We start from the raw sequence: 13,137 nt of genomic DNA on the forward strand, positions 1-13,137 counted from the left end.
AAAAAAAAAAAAAAAAAAAAATTAGGATGCAGTAAACAAATGTACAATAAATAAATAAAATAACACATTAATGCCACAAAGCCAACAGACAATATCAAATCATATAAAGAATCAGGACAACACAGTTTCAGCAAGTGACCAAAATAAAGAACTAGAAAATCTTCCAGAGGAAAAAATGGTAATGGAACTACCTGATAAAGAATTCAAAAGACTAATAAGTAGGATTCTCTAAGAGATCAAGGAAAACACAGACAAAATCAAGAAAAATACAGACAAGCAAAACAGTTCAGGAAAACAGGACAAGAACAAAATGACAAAATAAATAGACAATTAGAAACCATACAAAAACAGCAACTAGAAATCCAAAAGATTGACAATAAAATTTCAGAATTAGAAACCCAATAGAAGGACATAGAAACAGAATTGAATCAATAGAAGACAGAATCAATGAAATAAAGGAAAAATCACTTCACAGTAATTTGTTTGAGAAAAAAGAATGAAGAAAGACTAAGAATTCTGTGGGACACTATCAAGAAGAAAAATTTACACGTGATTGCTATTCCAGAACAGGAGGCAAACAAAAAAACAAAAAAACACAGAATTGTCAAAGATTTGCTGCCAGAAAACTTCCCCAATATCATGAAAGATGAGAAGATATGCATCCAGAAAGCTCAATAAACCCCATACAGGATAGACCCCAAAAGAAAGTCATCAAGACATATCATAATTAAACTTGCCAAAACCAAAGACAAAGAAAGAATCCTGAGAGCAGCTAGGGAAAAACAAAAAGTCACCTACAAAGGAGACCAATAAGACTAAGCCCTGATTACTCAGCAGAAATCACACAGACAAGAAGACAATGGGTTGACATATGTAAAGCCTTGAAGGAAAAAAAATTGACAACCAAGAATTACATATCCAGCAAAATTTTCTCTCAAATACAATAGTGAAATTAGGACATGTCCAGATAAACAGAAATTAAGCAAATTTGAAAAAAACAGACCAAACTTACAAGAAATATTAAAGGGAGTCCTTTGGAAAGATTACCAACAACATCAGACAACAGCCTGAGATTAGGACACAGGACACCATCACCCAGATACCAAACAACCCAGATAAAGAATTCTCAAAAATAAAACAAAGCTAAAAGACTGAAAACAGGGAACCAGAGATGTCACTCTGTAAATGGCAACAATGTCAAAACAAAAAGGGGGAATAAATGGTGTAGTTATAGAACTTTCACATGGAGAGAAAGTCAAGGTGATATCAAGACATAAAAGACTGCTTTAACATAGGAAGATAAAGGTAAATTTCAAGGTAACCTCAAAGGAAGTTAACAAACCTACTCATCAAAATAAAAAAGAAGAAAAACATAAAGACTGAGTAAACACAAATCAATAACAAAGAAAGAATTGAAAAGAAAATCCACAAACAAAAAGACTTCAGCACAGAAAATTAAGCTTAACAAAGAAACTGTCAACACCACCAAAAAAACAAAAAAACAAAAAAAAAAAACCCACAACAAAATGACAGCAGTAAATTCATACCTATTGATAATCACACTGAATGTAAATGGCTTAAATGCACCAGTAAAAAGACAGAGTGGCAGAATGGATTAAAAAACACAACCCATCAATACGTTGTCTACAAGAGACACACCTAAGACACAAAGACATAAATAAACTAAAATTCAGAAAAACAAACAAACAAACAAACCCATTGCATTGAGTTGATTCCTACTCATAGTGACCCTACAAGGATGGAAAAAAATATATCAAGCAAACAATAACCAAAAAAAGGGCAGGAGTAGCAATATTAATCTCTGATACAATCGACTTTAAGGCAAAATCCACCATAAAAGATAAGGAAGGACATTATATAATGATTAAAGGGTCAATCCACCAAGGGGACATAATCATAATAAATATATACACATCCAATGACAGTGCTCCAAAATGTATATGTGATGGTTAAGATTGTTTGTCAACTTGGCTGGGCCATGATTCTCTGTGTTTTAATGTAATCACTCCCATGATTGAATATACTGTGAGCAGCCAATTAGATGAAAGGGAGTCTCCTTGGGGGTGTGGCCCGCATCTGTATATGAGCAGACATTCTGGCTTTTTGCTCTCTCTGGCTCCTGCAGCTCCTTCCTGTCATCTCATCTCCCGTTCTTGAGACTTGCGCTGTCAGCTTATCTGACGAACCTGGGATTCATTGATCTGCACAGCCCGTGAATGGGAGCCCTGCTCTCCGACCTTCCGATCTTGGGTTTGCCAGCTTCTGCAGCTGTGTGACTTGGGAGAGGCCTCTACCCTGATCCACGGACTTGGGACGTTCTAGCCTCTACAATCACGTGAGCTGTTTCCTTGATATAATCTCTCTCTATATATATATTTATACACTTTACTGGTTTTGCTTCTCTAGAGAACCCAGCTTAAGACAGCATAAAACAAACTCCAATAGCATTGAAAAGAGAAATAGACAGTTCCACAATAATAGTAGGAGACTTCAACACACTACTTTTGGTGAAGGGCAAACTAATGGGAAAGAAACTCAACAAAGACACAGAAGATCTAAATGTCATGATCAAACAACTCAACTTCATACATATATACACAGCAGTCCATCCCAAAACAGCAAAATATACATTCTTTTCCAATACAGTTGGATCATTCTCCAGAATGGACTATATTTTAGGCAACAAAACAAGCCTCAATAAAATCCAAAACATCAAAATAATATAAAGCATTTTTTTCTGACCATAATACTTATAGTAGAAATCAATAACAGGCAGAGCAAAGAAAAAAAAAATTAAATACATGCAGCCTGAATAACACCTTGCTTAAAAAACCACTGGGTAATCATGTAAATGAAAGATGAAATAAAAAAATTCCTAGAATCAAATGAGAATGGAAATACATCATACCAAAACCTTTGGGACACAACAGAGGTCAATTTGTAGCAATAAATTCACATACCAAAAAAGTAGAAAGAGTTAAAATGAAAACATTAACCCTACAACTCAAACAAATAGAAAGAGAGCAGTAAAGAAGCCCACAGTCTCTAGAAGAAAGGAAATAATCAAGATTAGAGCAGAAATAAATGAAATAACAGAAAAACAATAGAAAGAATCAATGAGATCAGGAGTTGGTTCTTTGAAAATATCAATAAAATTGACAAACCACTTGCAAAATTGACAAAAGAAAAGCAGGAGAAGAAGCAAATAACCCAGAGATTGGTGACATTACAAAAGAATGAACTGAAATAAAAAGGATCATAAAAGAATACTTAGAAAAATTGCACTCCAACAAATTTGAAAACCTGGAGGAAACGGCAAATTTCTAGAAACACACTACTATCTAAAATAACACAAACTGAGGGAGAAAAACTGAACAGACCCATAACAAAAGAAGATACTGAAGAGAGAGGTAATAACCTCCCCACCCTCAACCAAAAAAAAAGCCCTGCCCGGGACAGCTTCACTGTAGAATTCTATGAAACACTCAGAGTAGAGGGCAGACCCATGCTACTCAAACTATTTCAGAGCGCAGAAAAGGAAGGAATACTCCTGAATAAATTCTGTGAAGCCAACATAACCCTGATCCCAAAGCCAAAGACACCACAAAAAAAGAAAATTACAGATCAATACCCTTCGTGAATATAAACACAAAAATTCTCAAATGACAGCCAATAGAATTCAACAGTATATATGTATATATATATATATATGTATGTCTATAAATACATCATGACCAAGTGGGATTCATACCAGGGATGCAAGGATAGTCCAACATTAAAAAATCAATCAATGTAATCCACCATATTAATAAAACAATAGAAAAGTATCACATGATCATCTCAACTGAGGCAGAAAAGGCATTTGATAAAGTCCTAACCCATTCCTGACAAAAACTCTCAACAAAAAAAGAATAGAAGGCAAAATCTGCAACATAACAAAGGACATTTATACAAAACCAACAACCAACATTATTTGTAATGGAGAGGCTGACAGCATTTCCCTTGAGCTCAGGAACCAGATAGGATGCCCTTTATCACCACTTTTATTCAACATTGTACTGGAAGTCCTCACTAGAGCAATAAGACAAGAGAAGGAAATAAAGGGCATTCAGATTAGTAAGGAAGAAGTAAAACTATTCCTATTCACAGATAGTATTATCCTATACAAAGAAAATCACAAAGATTCCACAAGAAAGTTACTGGAACTAAAAGAAGGATTCAGCAAAGTAGCAGGATACAAGCTCAACATACAAAAATCAGTTGGATTCCTCTACACTAACAAAGAGAACTTTGAAAACAATACCATTTACAACAGCCTCTCAAAAGATAAAATGTTGTTGTTGTTATTAGGTGCTGTTGAGTTGGTTCCAACGCATAGTGGCCCTATGTACAACAGAATGAAACACTGCCCAGTTCTGCTCCATCCTCACAATGGTTGTTATGCTTAAGTCCACTGTTGCTTAAGCCCAAAATTGCTTTAAGATAAAATACTCAGGAATAAATCTAACCAGGGATGTAAAAGACCTATACAAAAGTACTCCTACAAAAAACCAAAAGAGATCTACATAAGTGGAAAAACATACCATGCTCATGGATAGGAAGACTTAAAATTGTGAAAATGTCAATGCTACCCCAAGGAATCTATAGATATAATGCAATCCCAATTGAAATTCTAACATCATTCTTTAAAGAGATGGAAAAAATAATCACCAACTTTATATGGAAAGGAACAAGGCCCTGGATAAGTAAAGGCATTATCGAAGAAGAAGAACAAAGTAGGAGGCCTCACACTACCTGATCTCAGAATTTACTATACAGTCATGGTAGTCAAAACAGCCTGGTACTTGTACAACAAAAGACACATAGAACAATGGAACAGAATTGAGAACTCAGATGTAAATCTATCCACCTATGAGCAGGTGACCTTCGACAAAGGGCCAAAGTCCATTAAATGGGGAAGAGACAGTCTCCTTAACAAATGGTGCTGGCAAAACTGGATGTCTATCTGTAGAAAAATGAAACAGGTTCCATACCTCACACCATAAACAAAAACTAACTCAGAATGGATCAAAGACCCTAAATATGAAATCTAAAAAGATAAAGATCATGGAAGAAAAAATAGGGAAAACAATAGGGGTCCTAATACATGGCATAAATAGAATACCAAACATAACTAAAAATGCACAAACAGCAGAAAATGAACTAGATAAATGGGACCTCCTAAAAACTAAACACTTATGCTCCTCAAAAGACTTCTCCAAAAGAGTGAAAAGAGAACCTACGACTGGAAAAAAATTGGGGGCTATGACATATCTGCTAGAGTCTAATCTCTAAACTCTACAAAATACTTCTACACCTCAACAACATAAAGACAATCAAAAAATGGGCAGAGGATATGAACAGACTTTTCACCAAAGAAGACACTCATGTGGCTAACAAACACGTGAAGAAATGCTCTAGATCACTAGCCAATTGAGAGATGCAAATCAAAAGTACAATGAGATACCATCTCACCCTGACAATAATGCCACTAATCGAAAATAACAGTTGTTGTTGATGTTGTGAGGAGATTAAAACTCTTATGCACTGCTGGTGGGAATGTAAAATGGTACAACCACTGTGGAAAAGCATATGGCACTTCCTTAAAAAGCTAGAAATAGAAATACCATGATCCAGCAATCCCACTCCTAGCTGTATACCATAAAGAAATAAGAGCCGTGAAACAGATAGACATATGCACACCATATTCATTGCAGCATTATTCATAACAAAAAGATGGAAACAACCTAAGTGCCCATCTATAGATGAATGGATAAACAAATTATGGAACACACACACACAACAGAATAATGCACAACAATAAAGAACAATGATGAATCTGCAAAACATCTCACAACATGGGTGAATCTGGAGGGCATTATGGTGAGTGAAATAAGTCAATCACAAATGGATAAATATTGTACAAAACCACTATTAAAAAAAAAAGAAAAATTTACTCACAGAAAAAATTTTGTTTGATGTCACCAGGAATGGGAGGCTGTGGGAGAAAAAATTACTAACTAGATAGAAGACACCTGCTAATATTGGTGCCAGGAAAGGCAATACACAATATGGGGGAAGTCAGCACTACATGATCAAGGCAAAGGGAGACACTGAGAGGAACGCAAGACTAAAGGGTAACTACAGTAATTACTATAACATAGACAGTGCTGCAACAATCGTATTAACAAATAATTTTGAATGGATACATAGGTGGATAGGTATGCTAAAGAGGTGTGAGAGGGCATAATGGAGCACACTTGTAGATATAGGTTTGGTTGTGGATTTTTATACATACACAGTTGTAGGTGCTACATAATATTAATATAGACAATAGAGCACACAAGGGCACAGTCACGGAAACTTCTTAGACATAATCAAACACCTCCAAGGACGAAGTTCCTAGGCTTGAAGGTGAAGGATGAAGGACTTAGGGAATATCTACGTCAATTGGCACAGCATAGTTTATAAAGACAATGTCCTGCATCTGGCATCTTAAAAGCTTATGAGCATCCAAGATACAACTTTTGGTCTCTTCCCACCCAAAGCAAAGGAGAGTGAAGAAAACCAAAGACTCAAGGGAGCAATTAGTCCAAAGGACTACTAGACCACATGAACCACAATCTACACAAACTGAACACCTGAAGAGTTACATGGTGCCTGGCTACCACTGCTGACCACTTTGAGTCAGATCACAACAGAGGGTCCCAGACAGAGTGGGAGAAAAATACAGAACAAAAAATACAAATTCATAAAACAGACCAGATTTACTGGTCTGACAGAGACTGGAGGAACCCCCAAGACTACGGCTCTAAGACACCCTTCTGACCCGGAACTGAAGCTTTTCCTGGAGACTACCCTTTCGCCAAACAATAGACAAGCCCATAAAATAAACAATAACACCTGAGAGGACCGTGCTCCTTTAACAATCAATTACGTGAGATCAAAAGGACAATATTGTCTAAAAGGAAAGGTTAGAAAGCAGGATGGGGTAGAAAATCCAGATGAAAGAAAATGGGGAAGGCAGGGTAGAAATAGGGAGAGTGCCAATATATTGTGGGGAATGCAATCAATGTCACAGAGCATTTTATGCACAAGCTATCAAATGGGAAACTAATTTTCTCTGAAAACTTTCACCTAAAGCTCAATAAAAATTTTTAAAAATGATAAGTAAAATAAAATAATTAGCCAGTCATGTAGAAAGGCTGTTAAGGGACAACAGTCAGCACTAGTTAAGGTTTGGAGATGGAATGGAGGGCAAGCAGGAGTGAGGAGAGAGAGCAGCAGGTAAAGGGAATTCCAGCACGTTATTAACAAGGATGCCTTGGAGAGCAGAGGGGCACTGAGGCCCTGGGGGACTGCAAAGGGAGGGCCCAAGATTCAGGAGAGCAGCACAGAAACAACAGATGGAAGTACTCTGTGCATATACCACGTTTTTGCCAAAATCTTTAAAACACGAGACCTGTTTTTCCTGCTTGTTGATGCTTCACTTACTGGTTGAGATATAGGCTGGCTTCTATGCTTTCATAATCCAAACTAATTATTGTTCCTGGATTATATCCAATGCTTGTTCAGTTTTGGAGGGATCCCATCATCTGCTCACATTACTGGGGTCTGGCAAATATCATAATTTCCTATAGGATAGAAGTTCAATCTATATAAACAAAATGACCTGCATATCAACTTTTAAATATTATGTGTAGAAAGTTTATAGTACTTGCTGAATTTTGATAGCAGCTTTGGACATTAGAAATTATTTAGATATTTAGAGTTTACGTATTGTTTTGAACAAACTATTTTACTTCTCTGAGACAATGTTGTCATCTATAAAACGAGGGCATTAAAGTACACACATTTTTTAAAAATCCAATCTAAATTCTATGGCTTTGCACAGGACATAAAATCAGTGTCACTATAAAGACAGTAGGCTAGTTTCAGTGTTATGATGGTTCATTGATCATATCCATAAAACTTTGCTCTCTCCTGAAACCCCACTAAAACAACAAACATACATATACACACTCACAAGCTAACCCACGTACACATGAATGTAGAAAAAATGCAGTAAGAACCAATAGCAACAGATGGACAAGTGGTAATTGTCTTAGAAGCCCCAAAGAACCAAATCCAAAGCCTCTAGAAGAGAAAGCAGACATCCAACCCCATTTAAATTTCAGAATCCTTAAAAGATATAGACACTGGTGGCACCAGGACCTCCGGAACTCGAGCTAATAAGAGAGAGTAAGATAGAAGGAGGGAATGGAAGCCCTTGAGGCCATTAGAACTTGGGTCTCCTTTCTACTTAGTACTTTTTCTGGCAGCCAGTCTACCCTACCCTAGTAAAAGTTTAGAGACTTTTTCTCTAGAGAAGGTCAAACCAAGGGTGTCACCTCACAAATAAAAGAGATTATGTCCTACAGAGAAAGCAAGGAGAGAAAACGATTGTGTGTATAAAGAATGCCCAGTCTTCTGCCCTGTTTAGCTCCTAGGATGCTGAAAGCCAGACTTTGGACTTTAGACGTGAGATTTAAAGGGAAGGGTCTTTTCTAAAGAATTTTACCAACCCAAGAGGAACCACTAAGCAAATAAACCAAAAACCCATTGCCAGTGAGTAGATTCTAATTTATAGTGACCCTATAGGACAGAGTAGAACTGCCCCATAGGGTTTCCAAGGAGCAGATGGTGGATTTGAACTGCCAACCTTTTGGTTAGCAGCTGAGCTCTTAATCATGAGTTAACCTGAAATAAACTCAAAGTTAGTAAGTCATTGCCATATTGTCAGAGTTTCCAGGTAGCTTTTCAGTTCCCTCTAGATCATGGGCAGACAGACAAAAATTACCAGATTCTTGAAAAAAACTCTCTACATAGAAAGTAAAGTTGAAAACAAGCAGAGAAAAACAATCAGATGAAATATAGATTATGTAAGGGCAAGAGAACATCAATAAAAAATTATTAACATTATCAAGATATAAAGTAAGATACTGCATTCGTAAAACAAAAAAGGATACTATAAAAATAAATATTCAAGGAAAAATAAAAGCACTTTGAAAAACTCTTAAAAAAAACACTTATGAAGACATAATAAAAGAGTTGAATAATAAAGCTGATAAAGAGATGGAAAATTAAAAAAAAAAAGTGAGAAAACTAGAGGATCGGTCCAAGAGGTCCAATATACAAATAATAGGAGCTCCAGAGAAAACAGAGACTATACATTAGAAGAAATGGTGGATGAAATAATTCCAGAAAGTTCCCTATAACTGAAAGGGCCCACCCAGTGTTCAACAAAATGGATAAAACAAACTCACAACAAGAAACATTATATGAAATTTCAGAACATGAGTGCCAAGGAGGCCTGGGGGAACAATTTATATAGAAAGAATGAGGAATTGATACAGCTTTGGACTTCTCAGCAGCAATACTGGAAGCAAGAAAATAATGGGAAATTCATCAAAACACTGAAGGAAAATAATTTCTAACCTAGAATTCCATATACAAACTCTCAATGAAGTATAAGACTCTTATAAAGGTATTTTCAAACCTGCAAGATCTCAAAAATAAAGTATCTCCTTTGGATTTTTTCTTAAGAGGTCCTGGAAAAAGTACTTCACCAAAATGAGAGAAAACCCAAGAAAGGAAGACATCAGACAGAGGAAACAGGAGATTTGGCACGGGAGAGAGTCAAGGGAAATCCAGCAAGGTGGGGAGAAAGTACACCCAGTGTGATGAAGGACACAGGTTGGGGCAGTTGTCACAGGAGTGCACGCCCTGTTGCCTGGGTGGCCTGCAGACACTCCTTGGCTCTAAGAGCTCCCGAGAGGTGGAGGAGGCCCCGGTGACCCTGAAGCAGAATGTGCAGAGTAACCCCCTCCTCCTGACTATAGTCCACTCATTACCTGCCCACATTGCAGCCAGTAGAGTGCTCGCTGCAGGAGACTAGGACTCCAGGGTGCACTTAAGACCTTGTCTGCTGGCCTCCTGGCACAGGAGGTGGCACTCACAAACTCTCAGGAAAGCAGAGATCCTACTGCGTGCCAGAGACTGTCTGTGGTTTCTCTCCTCCTCAGAGCCGCCATCTGATCCTGGCAGCATTGCTCCTTTTTTACATTGCTTGTTGTTATTAGCTGCCATCCAGTAGGCCCTCAGCTCATGAAGACCTCATACTCAACTGATCTGACCATTGTGATCTACTGAGTTGTCATTGACTGATTTTTTGGAAGTAGATCACCAGGTCTTTCTTCCTAGTCTGTCTCAGTCTAAAAGTTCCACTGAAACCTGTTCAGCATCAAAACAACACAGTTGCCTCTGCCGACAGAAGGGTGGCTGCACATGAGGTGCATTGGCTGGGAATCAAACCTGGGTCTTCCACGAAAATTCTACCAATGAACAACAATTGCCCCCTCCTTACAAAGCTTGGTTTGTAATTATTACTTAGTTTTTCAGAATAAAACAAGATTCTATTCAGGGATACATACATAGGTGTTTAAATCATTTTTTTAAAAAGGAGTAATTGCATGTTGCTATGATGCTGAATGGGTTTCAGCAGAGTTATAGACTAAGACAGATTAGGAAGAATGGCCTGGCAATCTGCTTTTGAAAATCAGCTAATGCAAACCATGTGGATCACAATGGTCGGATCCACAGCTGATCATGGGATGACACAAGACTGGGCAGCGTTTCATTAGATTGTGCATGGGGTCACCATGAGTTGGCCTCACTCAAAGGCAGTGAGCAACAGCAACAAATTAAAACCAAAGATAGGATCTTCATTAACTAGTCAGGGGGAGGGTAGGATGCAATAGGGAGGGGCCTAGATGAAGAGGTCTATGCTGCTGGTGGGCACCCAGCTGCTGGTTTGATTTCCTTTTATACACTCTTCTTTATATGATATATTTTGTGACTTAAACTTTAAAAAACTGTTCTATTCTTCCTTGAGGTAGTGAAATTAATGTCTAATAGTCAATTACATACCAATCAAGTGGGAGTCAAAACTGGACATCACTGCAGGCTCATTTCAAGGAGATTTCTTCCAGCACACTTTCTGGTAAGAAATCTGATTAGGATTCTGCCACTGGAACAATGTTCTACTTTGAGATAATCATTAAGAACACGTCTTGCTTATTTCTGCCCCTGAAACTGTCATGTAGCTCACCTGCTTAATTACTGTATTACTGTAGTGGTAACAACAATGTCTTAGTTAGCTAGTGCTGCTGTAACAGAAATACCACAAGTGGGTGGTTTTAACAAACAAAAATTTATTTTCTCACAATTTAGGAGGCTAGAAGTCCAAATTCAGGGTTCTTGCTCTAGGGTAAGGCTTTCTCTCTCTCTACTGGCTCTGGGGGAAGACTGTTGTCCCTTTAGCTTCTGTTTCTTGGTTCCTTGGAGATCTCCATGTGGTGTGGCATCTCTTTTCCCCCAACTGTGCTTCCTTTGGGGCCCTGGTGGTGCAGTGGTTAAGAGCTACAGCTGCTAACCAAAAGGTCGGCAGTTCAAATCCATCAGCTGCTCCTTGGAAACTCTATGGAGCAGTTCTACTCTGTCCTATAGGGTCGCTGTGAGTCGGAATCCACTGGATGGCAACAGATTTGGTTTTTTATGCTTCTTTGCTTATCTGATCCTTTTATATCTCAAAAGAGATTGACTCGAGACACACTCTACACTAATGCTGCCTCATTAACATAACAAAACCATTCCCAAATGGGATTATAACCACAGGCATAGAGGTTAGGATTTACAACATATATTTTGGTGGGGCACAATTCAATCCATAACAAACAAGAACAACAAAAATTCCAACAAAGATTTGTACCAGGTAATGGCATGTGCTAAATGTGAAGAGATGATAGACTGAGTGGAAGGCCTAGCAGTGCAAGGAAAGCAATCTAAACAGTTAATTTATGGCCCTTAATTTTGCGATGATGGCAGAGCAACAAATTTCCATTTGAAATGCTGATTTTTCATTGTTATGAAAACCTTAGTGAACACCTTATTTTCATCAGATGGCTTAAGTGTCAGAAGGAAAAAAAGACTGTCAAAAAATAATAAATTTCATAGCACTGTCCCTATCAATAGAATTTTTTAAAAATAATTCATAATAACATCTGTGTATAATATATATCCTGGAGTCCTGGCGGCACAGTGGTTAAGAGCTCAGGCTGCTAACCAAAAGGTCAATAGTTCGAATCCACCATCTCCTCCTTAGAAACCCTATGGAGTAGTTCTTCTCTGTCCTATAGGGTCGCTACGAGTCAGAATTGACTCAACAGCAATCGCTTTTTTTTTTTTTTTTAATAATATATATTCACTGCTCATCTGTCAGTTTGTTGTACTATGATGGCTTGCCTGTTGCTGTGATGCTGGAAGCTATGCCACCAGCATTTCAAATACCAGCAGGGTCACCCTTGGTGGACAGGTTTCAGCAGAGCTTCCAGGCTAAGACACATAAGGAAGAAAGGCCTGGCAGTCTATTTCTGAAAATTAGCCCATTAAAACCTATGAATCACAACAGAATACTGCTGGGTGTAGTGCTGGAAGAGGGCCCCCTAGGTGGGAAGGCACTCAAAATACAGTAGCCACAACAATGGACTCAAGCATACCAATGATATAATCCAATTCCTTTAGACAATATGCTCTCTTGGAACCACAGCACCACATGATAGACGGGCTCCAAAAAGTTATCATCTTAGTGAAGGGACACTCAGGCCTGGAAAGATCTGGCTTGGGGTAAGTATGAAACTCTCTAAACATGAGGGACTTGCCACTTGTTGCCCATGCACTTCCTTCTTGAAGAATTAGAGAGACAGGCAAGAATAAGGAAGGGAGACAATGATGATAGTGAATATCTGTGCACGGAGATAGGGGGAACAGAGGACTCCATGTAAGTTACCTCTTAACCCTTTCTTACAAACAAGGTCTGCTCAGATACATTTTGCAGATGTTAAGGAAGTGAGTTGCTCCCGAGGTGTTAGGCCACGGGTAAGCAAGTAGCTGGGTCTCAGCTCCAGGCCACTTAGCTCTGTGGAAGGTGTTCAGTCTTCCCTGACACTAACATCACCTGACAAGGAGGCTTCAGGGCAG

This window comes from Trichechus manatus, unplaced genomic scaffold (genome assembly GCF_000243295.1).
Source record: "Trichechus manatus latirostris isolate Lorelei unplaced genomic scaffold, TriManLat1.0 scaffold00038, whole genome shotgun sequence".
Lineage (NCBI taxonomy): Eukaryota > Metazoa > Chordata > Mammalia > Sirenia > Trichechidae > Trichechus > Trichechus manatus.